At 40.0% G+C, this 21,067-nt stretch overlaps 1 non-coding gene across 1 annotated transcript; it reads left to right on the top strand.

The window, feature by feature from the left end:
- The first annotated feature begins 8,175 nt into the window (after positions 1 to 8,175).
- Positions 8,176 to 8,283, top strand: LOC112753534 (small nucleolar RNA R71). The gene has a single exon (XR_003177918.1). It is a non-coding gene; the product is annotated as a small nucleolar RNA R71 (small nucleolar RNA).
- Positions 8,284 to 21,067: the final 12,784 nt, after the last annotated feature.

The raw sequence follows: 21,067 nt of genomic DNA on the forward strand, positions 1-21,067 counted from the left end.
GATGGCAGAGAAAAGCGACTCAAGAGGAACGTTAGGTTACCCCAGCACTATTTACCGAATATGCAAGAAAGTTGGGGTGGTTTTTGAAGATGAGAACCCCATGTGGATAAAGGAAGGCATCCCAATAACTGTACGAAGGATGAATGCTGCAGCATCCCCTTTGCCTCAGCGGAAGCAAAGGAAGAGGACAGCCCCTCAAGTAGTAGAAGGACAAGTCTTAGAGGGCCAAGCACAACAGAACTTGGACATGCACCAATTGCAGGAGGCCATTGATGGCTTGTCTAGACAATATTTGGAAAGCCAAGGAGCACAAAAAGAGATTCAACTACAGATGATGGGGCAGCAAGAGGAAACACTCTCAAGATGGATGACTCAACAAGGTGAGTGGTAAAGGCAAATGATGGAACAACAACTAAGTCAAGGACAACAATGGGGAGAAACATTCAATAGGATGGAACAAAGGCAAAACGAGCAACAAGAATCCATCCAGAGGCTAATCAACATCCAAACACATCAAGGGGCACACATACATGAGATGCATCGAAGACAAATAGAACAGGCAGAACTATTGGACGAGCAAAGGGCATTCGCAGAAGGAGTTTACATGAGCGAAACGGAGTTTACATGAGCGAAACGGGACATCACATAAACACTCAAGCGAGGCTCGGCTACTTAGTGGGACAGCTGCCAATATTGCATCCAGGAATAGCCAGATATGAAGAAATGAAGGATGAATTAGCACGAGAGGAAAGACAAAGGGTGGAAGAGAGTCATGAGTTAGTGAGGAAGGCACTTGAGGATTGGAAGTAAGCAAGATTGGCACGGATGCGAGGAAATGCAAGAGGAAACAAGGAGGACAAGCAAGGAAAAGAGCATGGACATCCACAACAGTAAAAGGTGGTGGAGTTCCTTCTTTATTCCACCTTTCTCTATGTTTTAAATAAGGAAGATCTTGTGTGAAATAGAACTTGCTTCCATGTTATGTTTAAACCTTCTTCAATTATGTCTTTTAAGTTTTTGGTATTGAAGAAAGTCTCTGTGTGCTAGTCTTTATGTCACTGCATCCTTACTTTACTTACTTGTATGCTTGTCCCTTTTAATCAAATGAAGAGAGAATGTTTATGTTTCAAAAGACCAGAGTAGAGTTTACACTATGGAGTATATTCATGAGTTTGTGGTATGATCATAAGTTAGCTAAGTTGGTTCAACCATAAGGTGGGATGACAACTATCTGGCCTGAATACTTTGCTTTGAATATACTCATGAGACTAAGTATATGACAAGATCCTAATAAGAGAAAGAGAAAAGAATAATGAAAGTGGAAAAACAAAAGAAAAAGAGTAAGCAATAAGGCTAGGCACCAATGGTTTTGATCTTAAGATATGTGTCTGTGGTGTTCCTGTGTGAGGGATCTACTTGGATGAATAATCTCTTAGGGGTGCTTTATCACCTGGTAACTTGGGTTAACTAACCCGGGATTATCAGCTGAAAGTCCATTATCAAGAGTAACCTTCACCACAGAGCATTTAGTAACCCAAAGAGGTGCTGGACACCAAGGTCTCAAGAAGGAAAATAAATGAACTATATGCCTGTGGTGTGTATGTATGGGGGAGAGACTTGAGGGAGTAAGTCCTTAGGGGTGCTTCAACACCTAGCACCTTGAACCAACTGGTTCGGGAGTGTTGGCTGAAAGCTTATCTTAAAAAGTTGCCCCCTTACAGAGCACTTAGCCTAAGAACACCAATAAGCTCTGAAATGACAATAAAGGGATCAATGAATAAAAGTCTCATGGGATGTAAGCAAAGTGAGTGTTTTAAGACATGATAAAGGTCTGAAAGCCAGGAATGAACCTAAGTTGCTATGCATGAAACCACCATAAAATCAGTGATATGACTTCCACAAGAATGACTCATTGCTCTTGGCATTCCATTCATCATTCTCTTATTCCAGTACTTGCTTAGGGACAAGCAAGCTTTAAGTTTGATGTTGTGATGCCAGGGCATCTTGGCCAGTTTCACTGACCTTTTCTTTACTGTTTTTAGGTTAGTTTCATGCATTTCCTTAGGAAATAAGCTAGTTTTGAGTAGATATTCACTTACACCTTGATTCAAGCATACATTGTGCATTTTACATTATTTCATGAGGATTTTGCATAAGTTTAGTGACAAATTGTATGTTGCATTGCCCATGACTTGGACTAGAACTTTGATGCGCTCTATTGCTTGATTTCAGGACCAAAGGAAGCAAGGAATGGGAGGTAACTTGCAAAGTTAATGAGAAAAGTGATTGCCAATAACGCTCTCAAAGCCATCATTGACCACGTTAAGAGTCACGTTAACTAAGTTAACGTGAACTCTAACGTGGAGAAGGGAAGTTGAGCCAACGTTAGTGACACTTAACATTGTCACTAACGTTGGCAAATGCTCATAAGTGGCCACGTTAGAGTCCACGTTAACTTAGTTAACGTGGCCTCTAACGTTAAAAAGGGGAAGAAACGCCAACGTTAGTGACATTCAGCATTGTCAGTAACGTTGGCCTAAGGAGAAATATACCACGTTAACTCCCATGTTAACTTGGTTAACGTGTGAGCTAACGTAAGAAGCAAGAGTGGTCGACAACGTTAGTGACACCCAACATTGTCATTAACGTTGGAAGCAACCACACAACCCCCCAAGGAGCCACGTTAGCTTCCACGTTAACTAAGCTAACGTTGATGAGTGAAAGAATGGCCAACGTTAGTGACACTCAACATTGTCACTAACGTTGGGGATGGCTAAGCATGGCCATGTTAGAAGCCACGTTAACCTAGTTAACGTGGACTCTAACGTGAGACATAGGGGCACCTTGGAACGTTAGTGACAATGTTGAGTGTCACTAACGTTCTCGAAGGATGGCAAGCCCACGTCAAAGAGCCACGTTAACTAAGTTAACGTGGGCTCTAACGTGGGAACAAAGGGGGCCTTTCAAAGTTATTGGGAATGTTAAGTCTCAATAACGTGTGCGAAGGACTTAGAGGCAACGTTAGTGGCAACGTTTATGCAACTAACGTTGAAGTTAACGAGGCTTTTACTTAGTAACGTTAGTGAGAAAGTTGATTGTCACTAACATTCTCGAACTTATATTTTCACTAAACGTTAACACCCCTAACTTCCTGAGCTAAAGTCTCTGCCCACTCTACATTTTCTCTCTGCAAGTAAAGCCAAGCCCAAATGAAGAAGAGAACTACTTCAAACTCAAGATCCAAAGGCCCAAGACTTGAAGAGCCAACTAGAAGCTGAGAGAAGTAGTATATATAAGAGTAGCTTTGAATTGTTGAAAAGTTCAAAAAGAGGGGAAAAAAGGGAACTACTCTCTGTATTTTACTTTCTCTGCAATTTCTAGTTCTAGGATGTATTCTCTATCTTGGTTTTCATTTTCTAGAGCTATGAACAACTAAACCCCTTTCATTGGGTTAGGGAGCTCTGTTGTAATTTGATGGATCAATACTAATTTTCATTATTCTTCTTCTATCTTTTCTCTTGATTTTACTTGAAAGCTTTCGATCTTCATCCAATTGAGTAGTTATCTTGGAAAAGAAGCTATTCAAACTTGGATCTCTTCTGAACCTTGAAAGAGGAATGAAGAGATCAAGCTAGAAATGCTTTCTCATGCTGGACCAAATTGGGTTTGGATGGGTATGTGACTATAACCCTCTCAATACTTGATTTGGGAAATGCATGTGGTATAATCAGTGACCATACTTCATCTCTTCTCATGAGCAATTGACCAAGGAATTGGCTATTGATCAAGATTTGAGAGATTGAATTGCAAGAAATTGTAATTCAATCAATTAAGATTGCCAAGGAGATCAATGAGTGCATTGATTGAGGAAGCGATGAGAATGAACTTGATCTGGAGAATCGCAACATCTCTTAAGCCCAATGAACTCCCCATCTCTGATCTTACCCATTCTCTTTAATTTCTGCCATTTACTTTTATGAGCAAATCCCCCATTCCCATTTACAATTCTGTAATTTATTTTCAGTCATTTACTTCTAGTCCTTTAATTCTAGCATTTACTTTTCTGTTATTTACATTCCCGCCATTTTATTTTCTGCAACTCTCAACCCAAATTCTGGATTCGCTCAACTAGAACATTCTTCTAATTAAAGTTTCTTGCTCAACTAGAACATTTTTCGACCTCACTCTATTGTGAGTTTTTACTTGACGACAAATTCGGTACACTTGCGGAAGGGAGATTTGTTGAGAGACAAGTTTTCCGTGCATCAAATATACTCCGGCTGTCGTCCAATGACTACGTTGAACATCAAGTAGACCGCTTGTAGTTGTCAGGAATGCGGATCTTGGCTAAGCGAGTAATGAAAATAGTGGGTGATTGTCACGGGTCACCCCTTCATTCTGACTTAGCTGAATTAAGTACAAGAGTATATCATGGAGAAGAAGTAGGGGTGAATTGAAAGAAAAATAATAGTACTTGCATTAATTCATGAAGAACAGCAGAGCTCCAAACCTTAATCTGTGAGGTGTAGAAACTCCACCGTAGAAAATACATAAGAGAAGAAGGTCTAGGCACGGCCGTGTGGCCAGCCTTCAAATGTAACATAAAACATGTTCCAAAAACTACGAATACAATAGTAAAAGTACTATTTATACTAAACTAGTTACTAGGGATTACAGAAAATAAGTAACTAAGTGTAGATAGTGCAGAAATCCACTTCCGGAGCCCACTTGGTGTGTGCTTTGGCTGAGCATTGAAGCTTTCATGTGAATAGGCCATTCTTGGAGTTAAACACCAGCTTGGGTGCCAGTTTAGGCGTTTAACTTCAGTTCTGGTGCCAGTTCTGGCGTTTTACTCCAGAAAATGGTCTTAGGTGGGTGTTTGAACGCCAGTTTGGGCCATCAAATCTCGGGCAAAGTATGAACTATTAGACATTGCCGGAAAGCCCAAGATGTCTACTATCCAACGCAATTGAGAGCGCGCTAATTGGGCTTCTGTAGCTCCATAAAATCTACTTTGAGTGGAGGAGGGTCAGAATCCAACAGCATCTGCAGTTCTTTTTCAGCCTCTGAATCAGATTTTTGCTCAGGTCCCTCAATGTCAGCCAGAAAATACCTAAAATCACAAAAAAACACATAAACTCTTAGTAAATTCCAAAAATGTGATTTTTGAATAAAAACTAATAAAAATATGTTTCCTAGTCATCATTTTTTTTTATTTTTCAGATTATCAAATAACATGTTTCCTAGTCATCATTCTTTCAAGAGCCAACATATTTAACATTCTTAAACAACAACTTCAAAAGACATATGCACTGTTCAAGCATTCATTCAGAAAACAAGAAGCATTGTCACCTCATCAATATAATTAAACTAAGTTCAAAGATAAATTCGAAACTCATGTACTTCTTGTTCTTTTGAATTAAAACATTTTTCATTTAAGAGAGGTGATGGATTCATAGGACATTCATAACTTTAAGACAAAGTTACTAACTACTAATGATCATGTAATGAAGACACAAACATAGATAAGCACTTAACATAGAAAACGAAAAACAGAGAAAGCAAGAACAAGGAATGAGTCCACCTTAGTGATGACGGCGTTTCCTTCTTGAGGAACCAATGATGTTCTTGAGCTCTTCTATGTCTCTTCCTTGCCTTTGTGGCTTGATTCCTAGTGATTTTTGGTATTTCTATCCTCAGTTGCTTCCAATAACTATGTGGAGGGAAGTGCATCTCCTGAGGTATCTCAGGGATCTCTTGATTTGCAGCCACATGTTCTACCACTGAGCTATAGGTCCTTTACATAATTGTTTTACCACACCAAACTTAGAATGTTGCTCACCCTCGAGCAAAAGAAGAAGGAATAGATGAAGAAGAAGATGTGGAAAAAAAAAACTAGGATTTTGAGGAAGGAAGGTGTGGATCCTGTGGGGTCCACAAATCCTGAGATGATCCTGTGAGGTCCACAGATCTTGAGGTGTCAAGGCATTTACATCCCTGCACCAATTTAGGCATGCAAAATGCCCTTGCACACAACTCTGGGCGTTCAGCGCCAGGTTGGTGCTCATTTTGGGCGTTCAACGCCCATTTGTTGCCCATTTCTTGCGTTGAACGCCAGAACCATGCTTGTTCTGGGCGTTCAGCGCCAGCTCTTCTCCAGGGTGCATTTCTGGCGTTTAAACACCCAGATGCTGCCCATTTCTGGCGTTCAGCGCCAGAACCATGCTCTGTTCTGGCGTTGAACGCCCAAAACATGCTTCTTACTGGCGTTTAAACGCCAGTAAGGTCTTCCTCCAGGGTGTGATTTTTCTTCTGCTGTTTTTGATTCCGTTTTCAATTTTTATATTTATTTTGTGACTCCACATGATCATGAACCTATAAAGACATATAACTAAGAAAAATATAGTTAGATAAATAAAAATTGGATTGCCTCCCAACAAGCGCTTCTTTAATGTCAATAGCTTGACAGTGGGTTCTCATGGAGCCTCACAGATGTGCAGAGCTTTGTTGAGACTCTCCAACACCAAACTTAGAGTTTGGATATGGGAGTTCAACACCAAACTTAGAGTTTGGTTGTGGCCTCCCAACACCAAACTTAGAGTTTGACTGTGGGGGCTTTGTTTGACTCTGCTTTGAGAGAAGCTTTTTCTGCTTCCTCTCCATGGATGCAGAGAGAGATCCTTGAGTTGTAAACACAAGGTTGCCCTTATTTAATTGAAGGATCAATTCTTCTCTGTCCACATCAATCACAGCTCTTGCTATGGCTAGGAAAGGTCTTCCTCGGATGATGGATTCATCCTCTTCCTTTCCAGTATCCAAGACTATGAAATCAGCAGGGATGTAAAGGCCTTCAACCTTTACTAATACGTCCTCTACTTGTCTATAAACCTGTTTTCTTGAATTATCTGCCATCTCTAATAAGATTTTAGAAGCTTGCACCCCATAGATTCCTAGTTTCTCTATTACAGAGAGGGGCATGAGGTTTATTCCTGAACCAAGGTCACACAGAGCCTTAAAGATCATGGTGCCTATGGTACAAGATATTATGAACTTTCCAGGATCCTGTCTCTTCTGAGGCAATGTCAGTTGATCCAGATCACTTAGTTCATTGGTGAACAAGGGAGGTTCATCTTCCCAAGTTTCAATACAAAATAATTTGGCATTCAGCTTCATGATTGCACCAAGAAACTTGGCAGTTTGCTCTTCAGTAACATCCTCATTCTCTTCAGAAGAGGAGTACTCATCAGAGCTCATGAATGGCATAAGGAGGTTCAATAGAATCTCTATGGTCTCTAGATGAGCCTCAGAGTCCTTTGGTTCCTCAGAGGGAAGCTCCTTATTGATCACTGGACGTCCCAGGAGGTCTTCCTCCTTGGGATTCACATTCTCCTCTCCCTCTTTGGATTCGGCCATGATGGTCATTTCAATGGCCTTGCACTCTCCTTTTGGATTCTCTTCTGTATTGCTTGGGAGGGTACTAGGAGGGATTTCAGTGATCCTTTTACTCAGCTGGCCCACTTGTGCTTCCAAATTTCTACCGGAGGATCTTGTTTCATTCATGAAACTCACAGTGGCCTTAGATAGATCAGAGACTAGATTTGCTAAGCTAGATGGATTCTGCTCAGAATTCTCTGTCTGTTGCTGAGTGGATGATGGAAAAGGCTTGCTGTTGCTAAACCTGTATCTTCCACCATTATTAAAGCCTTGTTGAGGCTTTTGTTGATCCTTCCATGAGAAATTTGGATGATTTCTCCATGATGAGTTATAGGTGTTTCCATAAGGTTCACCTAAGTAATTCACCTCTGCTATTGTAGGGTTCTCAGGATCATAAGCTTCTTCTTCAGAAGATGCCTCTTGAGTACTGTTGGATGCAGCTTGCATTCCATTCAGACTCTGAGAAATCATATTGACTTGCTGAGTCAATATTTTGTTCTGAGCCAATATGGCATTCAGAGTATCAATTTCAAGAACTCCCTTCTTCATAGGCGTCCCATTACTCACAGGATTCCTCTCAGAAGTGTACATGAACTGGTTATTAGCAACCATGTCAATGAGTTCTTGAGCTTCTGCAGACGTTTTCTTTAGGTGAATGGATCCACCTGCAGAAGTATCTAATGACATCTTTGATAGCTCAGATAAACCATCATAGAATATATCCAGGATGGTCCATTCTGAAAGCATGTCAGAAGGACACTTTTTGGTCAGCTGCTTGTATCTTTCCCAAGCTTCATAGAGGGATTCACCTTCTTTCTGTCTGAAGGTTTGAACATCCGCTCTAAGCTTGCTCAACTTTTAAAAAGGAAAGAACTTGGCTAAGAAAGCCGTGACTAGTTTATCCCAAGAGTTCAGGCTATCTTTGGGTTGAGAGTCCAACCACACTCTAGCTCTGTCTCTTAAAGCAAAAGGGAAAAGCATGAACCTGTAGACTTCAGGATTTACTCCATTAGTCTTAACAGTATCACAGATCTGCAAGAATTCAGTTAAGAACTGAAAAGGATCTTCAGATGGAAGTCCATGAAACTTGCAGTTCTACTGCATCAGAGAAACTAGCTGAGGTTTTAGCTCAAAGTTGTTTGCTCCAATGGCAGGAATGGAGATGCTTCTTCCATGTAAATTGGAATTAGGTGCAGTAAAGTCACCAAGCATCCTCCTTGCATTATTATTGTTGGATTCGGCTGCCATCTCCTCTACTTGTTCGAAATTTTCAATAAGGTTGTCTCTGGATTGTTGTAATTTAGCTTCTCTTAGTTTTCTCTTCAGAGTCCTTTCAGGTTCTGGGTCAGCTTCAACAAGAATGCCTTTTTCTTTGTCCCTGCTCATAAGAAAGAGAAGAGAAAAAGAAAAGAAGAGGAATCCTCTATGTCACAGTAAAGAGGTTCCTTATTGTTAGTAGAAGAAGAGAAAAAGAAAAAATTCGAACACAGATGAAGAAATGTTAGTAGATGAATAATTAAATAGAATAAGATGAGAGAGGGAGAGGATTTTCGAAAATAATTTTTGAAAAAAGAGTTAGTGATTTTCGAAAATAGTTTTTGAAAAAGGTTAGTAGTTTTCGAAAATTAAGATTTAAAAATTGAAATAATTAGTTAATTAAAAAGAAATTTTGAAAAAAAGGGAGATATTTTCGAAAATTAGAGAGAGAGAGTTAGTTAGGTGGTTTTGAAAAAGATAAGAAACAAACAAAAAGTTAGTTAGTTAGTTGAAACAAATTTTGAAAATCAATCTTGAAAAGATAAGAAGATAGGAAGTTAGAAAAGATATTTTAAAATCATGTTTTTGAAAAAGATAAGATAAGAAGATATTTTTGAAAAGATATGATTGAAATTAGTTTTGAAAAAGATTTGATTTTTAAAATCACAATTAATGACTTGATTCACAAGAAATCACAAAATATGATTCTAGAACTTAAAGTTTGAATCTTTCTTAACAAGCAAGTAACAAACTTGAAATTTTTGAATCAAAACATTAATTGATGATGTTATTTTCGAAAATATGATGTAAAATTAAGAAAAAGATTTTTTGAAAAATATTTTTGAAATTTTCGAAAATAACTAAGAAATTTGAAAAAGATTTGATTTTTGAAAAAGATTTTGAAAAAGATAAGATTTTCAAATCGAAAATTTGATTTGACTCATGAGAAACAACTTGATTTTTAAAAAAAATTTGAAAAAGTCAACTCAATTTTCGAATTTGATGAGAGAAAAAGGGAAAGATATATTTTTTTATTTTTTTTGAATTTTTATGATGAGAGAGAAAAACAAGAAAAATGATGCCATGCATGAAAGTTATGGATCAAAACAATGAATGCATGCAAGAATGCTATGAATGTCAAGATGAACACCAAGAACACTATGAAGATCATGATGAACATCAAGAACACATTTTTGAAAAATTTTTAATGCAAAGAAAACATGCAAGACACCAAACTTAGAATTCTTTAATGCTTAGGCACTAAGAATTCAAGAATGCATATGAAAAACAAGAAAAGACACAAAACATGCAAATGCAAAGATCAAACAAGAAGACTTACCAAGAACAACTTGAAGATCATGAAGAACACTATGAATGCATGAAAATTTTTGAAAAAAAAAATGCAAGATGAGTATGCAATTGACACCAAACTTATAACATGACTCAAGACTCAAACAAGAACACACAAAATATTTTTGATTTTTATGATTTTCTAATTTTTTTTTTGTATTTTTTTGAAAATTATTTGAAAAACAAAAATAAGGATTCCAAAAATTTTTAATATGAATTCCAGGAATCTTATGCTTTTTAGTCTAAAGCTCCAATCAAAGGGTCAGGCATGACTTAATAGCCAGCCAAGCTTTAGCATGTAACAGGTAGATCATGAATCAGCAGTATGTGGATTAGCACCAACTAGCTTGCTCTTGATAACAAATTGGAAGCCTTAGTCCAAATGAATTTAGACATGGCTTTACAGCCAGCCAGGCTTCACATGCTTCATGAAACACTAGAATTCATTCTTAAAAATTTTGAATAAAATTATAAAATTTTTGAAAACATTTTTATTTTAAAATTTTTTTTTTCGAAAACAAAGGAGAAAATTTTGAAAGATTTTTGAAAACTTTTTGAAAACAAAACGAAAAGAAAATTACCTAATCTGAGCAACAGGATGAACCGTCAGTTGTCCAAACTCAAACAATCCCGGCAACGGCGCCAAAAACTTGGTGCGCAGAAATTGTGATTACACTTTGATTATGTAAAATTCATCGCTCTTTCTTTCCCCGGCAACGGCGCCAAAAACTTGGTGCATAGAAATTGTGACTACACTTTGATTATGTAAAATTCATCGCTCTTCTTTCCCTGGTAATGGCACCAAAAACATGATGCCAATACCATGGTTCACAACTTCGCACAACTAACTAGCAAGTGCACTGGGTCGTCCAAGTAATACCTTACGTGAGTAAGGGTCGAATCCTACGGAGATTGTTGGTATGAAGCAAGCTATGGTCACCTTGTAAATCTCAGTCAGGCGGATATAAAATAGTAATGGGGTTTTCGAAATTAATAATAAAATAGAGATAGAAATACTTATGTAAATCATCGATGAGAATTTCAGATAAGCGAATAGAGATGCTTTCGTTCCTCTGAACCTTTGCTTTCCTGCTATCTTCATCCAATCAGTCTTACTCCTTTCCATGGCTGGCTTTATGTAATGCATCACCATTGTCAATGGCTACTTTCGGTCTTCTCTCGGGAAAATGATCCAAATGCCCTGTCACGGCACGGCTAATCGTCTGGAGGCATCACCCTTGTCAATGGTTACATCCTATCTTCTCAGTGAAACTGGTCAACGCACCCTGTCACGGAACGGCTATTCATCTGTCAGTTCTCGATCATGCTGGAATAGGATTTACTATCCTTTTGCGTCTGTCACTACGCCCAGCAATCGCGAGTTTGAAGCTCGTCACAGTCATTCAATCATTGAATCCTACTCGGAATACCACAGACAAGGTTTAGACTTTCCGGATTCTCTTGAATGCCGCCATCATTCTAGCTTACACCACGAAGATTCTGATTAAGAGATCTAAGAGATACTCATTCAATCTAATGTAGAACGGAAGTGGTTGTCAGGCACGCATTCATAGGGAATGATGATGATTGTCACGTTCATCACATTCAGGTTGAAGTGCGAATGAATATCTTAGAAGCGAAATAAGATGAATTGAATAGAAAACAGTAGTACTTTGCATTAATCTTTGAGGAACAGCAGAGCTCAACACCTTAGTCTATGGAGTGTAGAAACTCTACCGTTGAAAATACATAAGTGAAAGGTCCAGGCATGGCCGAGAGGCCAGCCCCCAAAACGTGATCAATAGTCTCCTAAGATGAACAATGGATTAAAACTGAGACCAAAGATGTCTAGTACAATAGTAGAAAGTCCTATTTATAATAAACTAGCTACTAGGGTTTACAGAAGTAAGTAATTGATGCATAAATCCACTTTCGGGGCCCACCTGGTGTGTGCTTGGGCTGAGCTTGAGTGTTACACGTGTAGAGGTCCTTCTTGGAGTTGAACGCCAGCTTTTGTGCCAGTTTGGGCGTTGAACTCCACTTTGCAACTTGTTTCTGGCGCTGGACGCCAGAATTGGGCAGAGAACTGGCGTTGAACGCCAGTTTGCGTCGTCTAAACTTGGGCAAAGTATAAACTATTATGTATTGCTGGAAAGCCCTGGATGTCTACTTTCCAATGCAATTGGAAGCACGCCATTTCGAGTTCTGTAGCTCCAGAAAATCCATTTTGAGTGCAGGGAGGTCAGAATCCAACAACATCAGCAGTCCTTCTTCAACCTCTGAATCTGATTTTTGCTCAAGTCCCTCAATTTCAGTCAGAAAATACCTGAAATCACAGAAAAACACACAAACTCATAGTAAAGTCCAGAAATGTGAATTTAACATAAAAACAAAAGAAAACATCCCTAAAAGTAACTAGATTCTACTAAAAACATACTAAAAACAATGCCAAAAAGCGTATAAATTATCCGCTCATCAGTGTGCTCTGTGCACAATTCGAGCCACGCATACGCGTCTACAACACGTGCACGTCACTTGCAACCTTAGCAAACCACGCGTACGCATCCCTCACGTGCACGCGTGGATATGAGAATCGGCGTAAATTGGTGTTTGACCCGAGAGTTGTGATGCCCTTGCGATGGAACTGTGCTAGAGGCACAAAATCATGCCACGCGTACGCGTCCTTGATGCGTGCACGTCCTTTCGCTTCCAGACCACCCACGCGTACGCGTGGGCAATGCGTATGTGTCGCATGGCGAATATAGTTTTTACGTGCACGCGTGCCCTGCGCGCGTGCGTCGCATCCCGTTTTTCATTCCTTTCTCTTTTCTTCTATCTTCTCTCCTTCTTTCTTTCTCCTTTCTCCCTTTCTTCTTCTTTATTTCTTTAACTTCTATCTTTATTGCAGTTGTATACCTTCACTCATTGTATTTTAATTTTGTGGATGTTTTTATTCTCTTTTCTAAGTTTATTTTTTTCCCTTGGTGTTAAATATTCTTATTCAACTGTTGTATCTTTTCTGGTATTATTTTGGTGCTTAGTGACTTGTTTTTCACTATTGGGTGATATTATTTTTCTGTCAATACCAATCTTTTATGATACATGTATTCCTTTTGCATTGACATGAACTTACACTGTCTTTCATTACCCACACTCTTCCCCTTTGTTGCAATGTTTGCACTATTGATACGCCATTTGCTTCTATTATTTTCTCACTTGTATGTTGTAGCTACCATATAGTTGAGAACCTTATTATTTGGCACTAGCCCACATATGTTTTATTTCTTTTCATATCTTTGCTTGTGGGTTCTTTCCCTTAATTTTTCTCTTCTTTCAGGATAGCCACCAAGAGGGAAAAGGAAAAGTTTCTAACTAGAGCAATAAACAAGTCTGCTACACAACCTTTGGTGAAACGCATCAGTTGTAGCCACCCATCCACTCGCACATCTCAGCATGCACCGAGGACGGTGCAATCTTTAAGTGCGGGGAGGTCAATACCGATCTCCGCGGGTTAGTTAGTCCCTTCTCAACACCAATGTTTAGTTTTCTTTGTTAAATTAGTTGTTGCATTTGCATGTTTGATTGCATATTTGTTTGATTTTGTGCATACTTTACCAACTACTCGATTGAAGTGATATCTTCTTCTTTTCAAGAAACTTTTTAGAGTATTTCACTAATTTGAATTAAAATTTTTGTTAAATTTGCTTGAAGAAATTTATTTTTGGAACATGGCTTTAGAGCTCGAACACACAAAACTAGTGAGATTTTAAGCCTAATTGATTGGTTGCATCTTATCAACCAATATTTTATTTTTGGTGTGTGTTGTTCTCTCTAAAATTGTGATCTTTGTCTTGCTTAATTCTATATTTTCATTATTTGATGTATGCATACACTTACATGATTGAGGCCTTATTTCACTAACATAAGCTCCCCACCTAACTTATATGACAACCTATAACAACTAATGCAAGCCTAACTACCCATTCTTTTCTTCTTCACACATTCATGCATTTTCTTTTCTTTATCATTTCCCGTGTGCATTGATTATTATTGAACCTTACTTCGGGGCATTTTGTCCCCTTTATATTTCTTTCTTTTTCTTTTCTTTCTCTTTTTTTTTTCTTTTTTTTCTTTTATATATATATATATATATATATATATATATATATTCTTGTCTTTCTTTTCAAACTACCAATATATATAAGAGCATCAATGCACACGGTTTCATATTTAATACATGAAGATGTACCCAATTCCCAAGATTTTAAATGAAAATCATAAACACCCTTTTACCTCAACCAACGTCCCAAGTTTTCCCACACTTGAATGACACACACTCACTAGCCTAAGCTAATCAAAGATCTAAATTAAGGACATTCATTGTTTTTCGCTTAAAGGCTTGTAATGAGCTAATATTAAAAATGAAGGGGTTTATCATCGGCTCAAGGTTGGCTAACAATGGTTGATGAAAGGTAAGCCATTTGGGTATGTGAGCTAAATGAAATGATGGCCTCAATCATATAAATGCTTGTCTACATGGAATAATGGACATAAAGAATCGAACAAATCAAAGATCAGAATCATAGAAAGAGAACAATGCACACAAGAATGAAAATAAGTGGTTATAAGATGTAACCACACAATTAGGCTCAAGTCTCACATGCTTGTGTTCTTAGCTCAATAACCATGTTCCAAAATACATTCTTCAAGCAAGATTAACCCAAAAATTTTCAAATTGGTAGGGTGCCCTAAAGATGATTTCTTGGAAAAGTAGTTATTACCCTAACCAAGTAGTCCTAACATGCACAAAGTGTTCAAATACAAAAACTACTAACCAAGCAATCTATCCTAATTAATGAAAGAAAAGATAAAAATCATGAGTGTTGAAAAGATAAGTTACCTACGGAAGTCGGTAACCGACCTCCCCACACATAAAAGTTTGCACGTTACTCCGTGCCATTGTTGATACGCAAAAGGGGATCGAGGTCGCTATCTCCATCATCTGAGCCTTAAGTGCTTGCTTCACTGTAGTCCGAGGCGGATGAGGATATGACCAGCTCTTTTGTAGGTGGGTTGACACAACCACAAAGCTTCTTCATGTAAGCGAATCGGTGTTTATTACGCCTCTCATATCGTTCTATCTTCTCATGAAGCTCTACAAGCAATTGATGGGTTGACTTTGGTGGTGTGGATGAAGTGGTAGGGATGGTAGAAGGGGGAGCTATGTCAAGGCTTGTGGTGTCCATGGGAGGCTGAAGATATTTCCCGCTCGGGACAATATCGCCCTTTGCCGGAATTGTAGCCTTCATGTCCTTAGCATCGCAAGGGACACCGGCAGTGACAACCAAATCGGATACCAAGGTGGGAAATGGTAGATTACACTTGGCATAGACCCGACCCATCAGTTGTCGGATGAGGAGAAGGATGTTGACTGGCTTCTCCGTGAGTATGCACCAAACAAGGAGGGCAAAGTCCGCCGTGATGGATGACTTATGGGTGCTAGAGAGACGTAGTGAGATAAGATTTGGGCCCATGCTCGGGCCTCCACTGTGAGCGCACGTGCGTCAAGGCACTTGGGCCGCATCCTTAGTCTCCCTTGGGTCCAATGATTCTCTAGTTCAGAAATGACTCGAAGGATCGAGTCCCAATCAAAACCAAATTCATCCCGCTGACGTAGGACCTCTTGGTAACCATCCATTTCCTCCGGTACCGGTATAGCATTAAGCACTTGTTGAATGGCCTCTTCTGAAACTGGGACTTGCTTCCGATGCACGTAAACCGACTGAAGAGACGGGAAGTGGTAATTGGAGTAAAACTCCACCACACAAGAGAGGTTGCTCTCCTGTGGTCTTTGCAAAAGAAACCCCCATCCTCGCCGCTCATTTCAGGGTAACACATATGGAGCAATGTGGTCCGGGGGAGCGAGTAGATGCTCGGAATGATAGTTCCGCTCAACCATGGTCGGGAACATGAGCTCACAAAAGCGGTTGGGAAACCTCGTGGGGTCCCTTGCTAGATTATCCTTCTCTCGTTCATCAATATGAATGGGTGTCTTCGCCTTCTTAGAAAGGGGCTTAGCACCTAGTGTTGGGCGCGCCTTGGAGGTTAATTTTTGCGGTGCCCTTTTAGTGGCCGGTTTCTTCGATGCCTTCTCCTTGCCATTTCGGGTGGCCATCCTGAAAAAGGAAGGAAAAGAGGAAACATTAAACCCAAAAAAAATCATCACTCGAAAGATAACATGAAAGTGAAGAGTAATGCCCAAAAGGAATAGTGCATTTTGAGGACATGACAACTGCAACATGTGACAAGACAACAAGGTGATCATATGGCAAATCACTAGCATGAGATGCAAGAGTGAGTGAAGCATGCAATAAGGCATGAGAAGGATAAACTCAAGCATCATGAATAATGAAGAAGCAAGTCATAGGTAGTGAGCATAAGAATGGTAAACATGAAGTAAAATAGGCTCAATGCACTTAGAGATAGCAAGTGTATGAAGAAGAGGTACCAAATTGGGAGCACAAAGTCAAAATTGAAGTAAAATGGTATAGGTGCATTTCAACAAACACTTGGCGTGCAACATTCAAATAAAGAGCAAGTAGGAGGAATTCAATCACATAAAGCCTCAAAGGGGAAACTAAACAACAACACAACACCACATAGTCATAAAGGAATCAAGAGATATCAAAATGATCCATCAAAGCAAGAGAAACTCAAAGTTCAACACCTATGAAAAATATGGAAAGAAAGAAGGCAAACAAGAAAAAACCCAATCAACAAAAATTGCAACTAAGAAGGAATGCACTAGAAAGAAAATAAATGCAACTAATAAGAGAAAAAAATTAGAGTCAGAGACAAAGAGGAAGAGAGAGTAGGGGTAAAACCTTGAGAAGAAGAAGAGAAGAGGTTGGAGTGTAGGTGGAAAATATGAGAGGAGAAGGAAAGGAAAGAGAGGAAAGAGAAAGTGTAGAACCGCCGGAGGTGGTGGACGGAGACAAGGGTGGTCGGGTGATGGGAAAAGAAAGGAAGAAGAAATGGAAGAAGAAAGGTGAAGAAGGAAATCAAAACAGGGGCGCGCTACCCGTTTAGGTGCGTCAGGAGTGCGACGCGTATGCGCACCCCACGCCTACGCGTGGATGGTCGGGGAAGGAAGGTGACGCGTAGGTGTCTCCCACGCGTATGCGTGGGTTACAGAAAAGAGAGGGACGCGTACGCGTCAGGTGACGCGCACGCGTGGGTAGAGCTGTGCCTTGGGCACAGAGTTGGCGCAAAGCAGGCCTAACTCTCTGGTTTTTGTACCAGGAGTGGCGTGCAACGCAATCGACGCGTATGCATCTAACACGCAGACGCGTGGATTGCAAGATTGGCGAGCGACGCGTACACGTCGTCTACGCTTACGCGTGGGTTACCTGGCACACAATAGGCACAAAGGAGGCACAACTCTCTGGTTTTTGTACAAGGAGTTGCAAAAACGCGTCCACGTGTACGCGTGTGGCACGCTTGCGCGTGGATGCCCCTTTTTTTTAACAAGAGGAGGAGCAATTATAGCACAAATTGGTAGCAGTGCATGCTAAAGGGGCCAAAAACATCAAAAATCTCATGTACACTCAACCTTAAGCATTTCCTTAACCTGTCAATTCAATCAAATCATTATCAATGAACTCCTAACGAGCAATCTAACAACAATCAAGCAAAATCAACCCTACTATGAACAAACTCACAAATCAAGCAATCACAAAAGTCACAAAGATTCAAAAGATCTATATGCAAGAAATTATATACAAAGGTAGATCATACCGTGGTGGGGTGTCTCCCACCTAGCACTTTTCTTTAACGTCCTTAAGTTGGACGGTCATAAGCTCAAATCTCTTCGCCTTCGGGTGCGTCCTCAAGGAGGAACACCTCAACCTCTTTGTTGCTTTTCATCTTCTCTGCATGGTATAGCTTTAGACGATGACCATTAACCTTGAAGACATTGGGGCTTGAAGGATGGCGTAGGTGGTAGACCCCATATAGTTCCGCTTTCTCCACTCTATAAGGACCTTCCCACCTTGATCTTAACTTTTCGGGCATCAACCTCAACCTAGAATTGTAAAAGAGGACCAACTCCCCAGCCCTAAACTCTCTTCGTTTGATATTTCTATCATGCATCGCTTTCATCTTCTCCTTGTAAAGCCTTGAATTTTCATAGCCTCCAATCGAAGGTTCTCAAGCTCCACCAACTATAACTTCCTTTCGAATCCAACACCGAATCTGATGTTGCATTCTTTTATGGTCCAATACGCTTTATGCTCTATCTCCACCGAAAGATGGCAAGCCTTCCCATAGACCAACCAGAATGGGCTCATACCAATTGACGTCTTGTAAGCTGTTCGGTAGGCCCAAAGCACATCACCGAGTTTAGAACTCCAATCCTTCCTGTGAGGCTTCACAATCTTTTTTAATATGCGCTTGATTTCCCGATTGGAGACTTTGGCTTAGCCATTCGTTTATGGGTGGTATGCCGTGGCCACTTTATGGATAATGCCATACTTCTTCATTAAACCTGCAATTCTTTTGTTGCAAAAATGCAAGCCTTGATCACTCACAATTGCTCGTGGTGATCCAAAGCGGCAAATAATGTTATTCCGAACAAAAGAAAGAACCACAATAGCATCATCCGTTCGAGTGGGAATCGCCTCCACCCACTTGGAAACATAGTCAACAGCTAGTAGAAGATACATGAAACCATTAGAATTTGGAAAAGGCCCCATGAAGTCTATACCCCAAACATTAAAAATTTTGCAAAATAACATTGTTTGTTGGGGTATCTCATTCTTCTTAGAGATATTTCCAAACCTAAGGCATTGTGGACAAGAACTACAAAAGAGAGATGCATCTTTGAAAAGTGAAGGCCACCAAAATCCGCAATCGAAGACCTTCCGAGCTGTCCTTTGAGGACCAAAATGGCCACCACCCTCGGAAGAGTGGCAAGCCTCCAAAATAGCTTGATGCTCGAATTGTGGTATACACCTCCGAATTACTTGATCGGCACCACATCTCCATAAGTATGGGTCATCCCATACATAATATTTGGATTCGCTTTTGAGCTTATCCTTTTGATATTGAGAAAAGTTGGGAGGAAAGGTGCAAGCAACCAAGTAATTGGCAATAGGTGCATACCAAGGGGTCATCTCGGATATTGCTAGAAAGCCCTCAAAAGGAAATGTATCATTAATAGGAGTGGAATCGCCCTTTGTGTGCTCAAGTTGAATCAAGTGGTCTGCCACTAAGTTTTGTGAACCACTCTTATCTTTGATTTCTAGGTCAAATTCTTACAATAGCAACACCCATTGGATCAACCTTGGTTTGGATTTTTTTTTGGCCAACAAATATTTCAATGCCGCATGATCCGAGTATACTACCACGTTAGAGCCAAGTAAATAAGCCTGGAATTTATCCAAGGCAAAGACAATAGCTAACAATTCTTTCTCGGTGGTAGTATAGTTGGATTGTGCTCCATCTAAAGTCTTAGAGGCATAGGCTATGACATAAGGAATTTTACCCTCGCGCTGAGCTAGCACCGCTCCCATCGCGTAGTTTGATGCATCACACATTATTTCGAATGGCCTAGTCCAATCTGACCCTCTTACGATGGGAGCTTGGGTCAAAGCAATCTTGAGCTTGTCAAAGGCCTCCATGCACTCTTCACTTAAATCAAATTCCACATCCTGTTGCAACAATGGAGAGAGAGGTAATGCCACTTTACTAAAGTCCTTAATGAATCGCCGGTAAAAACCTACATGTCTAAGAAACACACAGACTTCCCTCGCAGAAGAGGGGTAAGACAAACTAGAAATGACACTAATCTTTGCCGGATCAACAGAGATCCCATCATTAGAGACAATGTGCCCTAAAACAATACCATGTCTAACCATAAAATGGCATTTCTCAAAATTTAACACATGGTTTGATTTAGTACACCTCTCTAATACTTTTGCAAGATTGTCCAAGGAAAGATCAAAGGAGTCTCCATAAACAAAAAAATCGTCCATAAACACATCTATGCAATGCTCCAAAAGATCTGCAAATATACTCATCATACACCTTTGGAACGTTGCCGGTGCGTTGCACAAGCCAAACGGCATTCTTTTATACGCATACATTCTGAAAGGCCATATGAAGGTGGTTTTTTCTTGGTCTTCAAGAGCAATGTGTATTTGAAAATATCCGGAATAGCCATCTAAGAAACAGTAATGAGATTTACCGCATAGGCGTCCAAGCATTTGATCCTTCCTAGTGGCTAAGTTCAATCGCCGATAGTCAATACACATCCTCCATGAGTTTTGGACTCTTGTAGCTATAAGCTCCCCGCTCTCATTCTTGATTGTAGTAACACCGGATTTCTTTGGAACCACTTGGACGGGGCTCACCCATTCACTATCTGAAATTAGATAGATAATGTCCGCTTCTAATAACCGGGTGACTTCCTTATTCACAACCTCTAGAACGGTAGGATTTAGATGCCTTTGAGGTTGTCTTATGGGTTTGGCTCCTTCTTCTAGGAAAATTCGGTGTTCACACACTTGGGGGCTAATGCCAATTAAGTCCGCTAAGCTCCACCCAATGGCCTTCTTGTTCCTCCTCAAGACATTAAGCAACTTCTCCTCTTGATGGGAGGAGAGCTCCTTTGCAACAATTACCGGGAGCTTTTGGTCATCTTCAAGGAAGGCATATTTTAGGTGGGCCAGGAGTGGTTTCATCACTACCTTTTGTTCATGACTCGGCACTTTGTCATCCGGAGACATTGGAGGTGATAAGGCATTTTCTTCACATACATGGGAACTCCCTACACTTGGGTCTTTAATCATACTCTTTCCATCAAAATCATCTTGGTGGACTTCGGCCACCACATTATCAATCAAATCACACCGGAATATGGAATGATCCTCTGGTGGATGTCTCATGGCTTCATCAAGATTAAAGCTCACTTCTCTTCCATCGATCTCAAACGAGTAAGTACCCGAAAATGCTTCTAATTTGAATC

The sequence above is a fragment of the Arachis hypogaea genome, chromosome 15 (genome assembly GCF_003086295.3).
Source record: "Arachis hypogaea cultivar Tifrunner chromosome 15, arahy.Tifrunner.gnm2.J5K5, whole genome shotgun sequence".
Classification (NCBI taxonomy): Eukaryota; Viridiplantae; Streptophyta; class Magnoliopsida; order Fabales; family Fabaceae; genus Arachis; species Arachis hypogaea.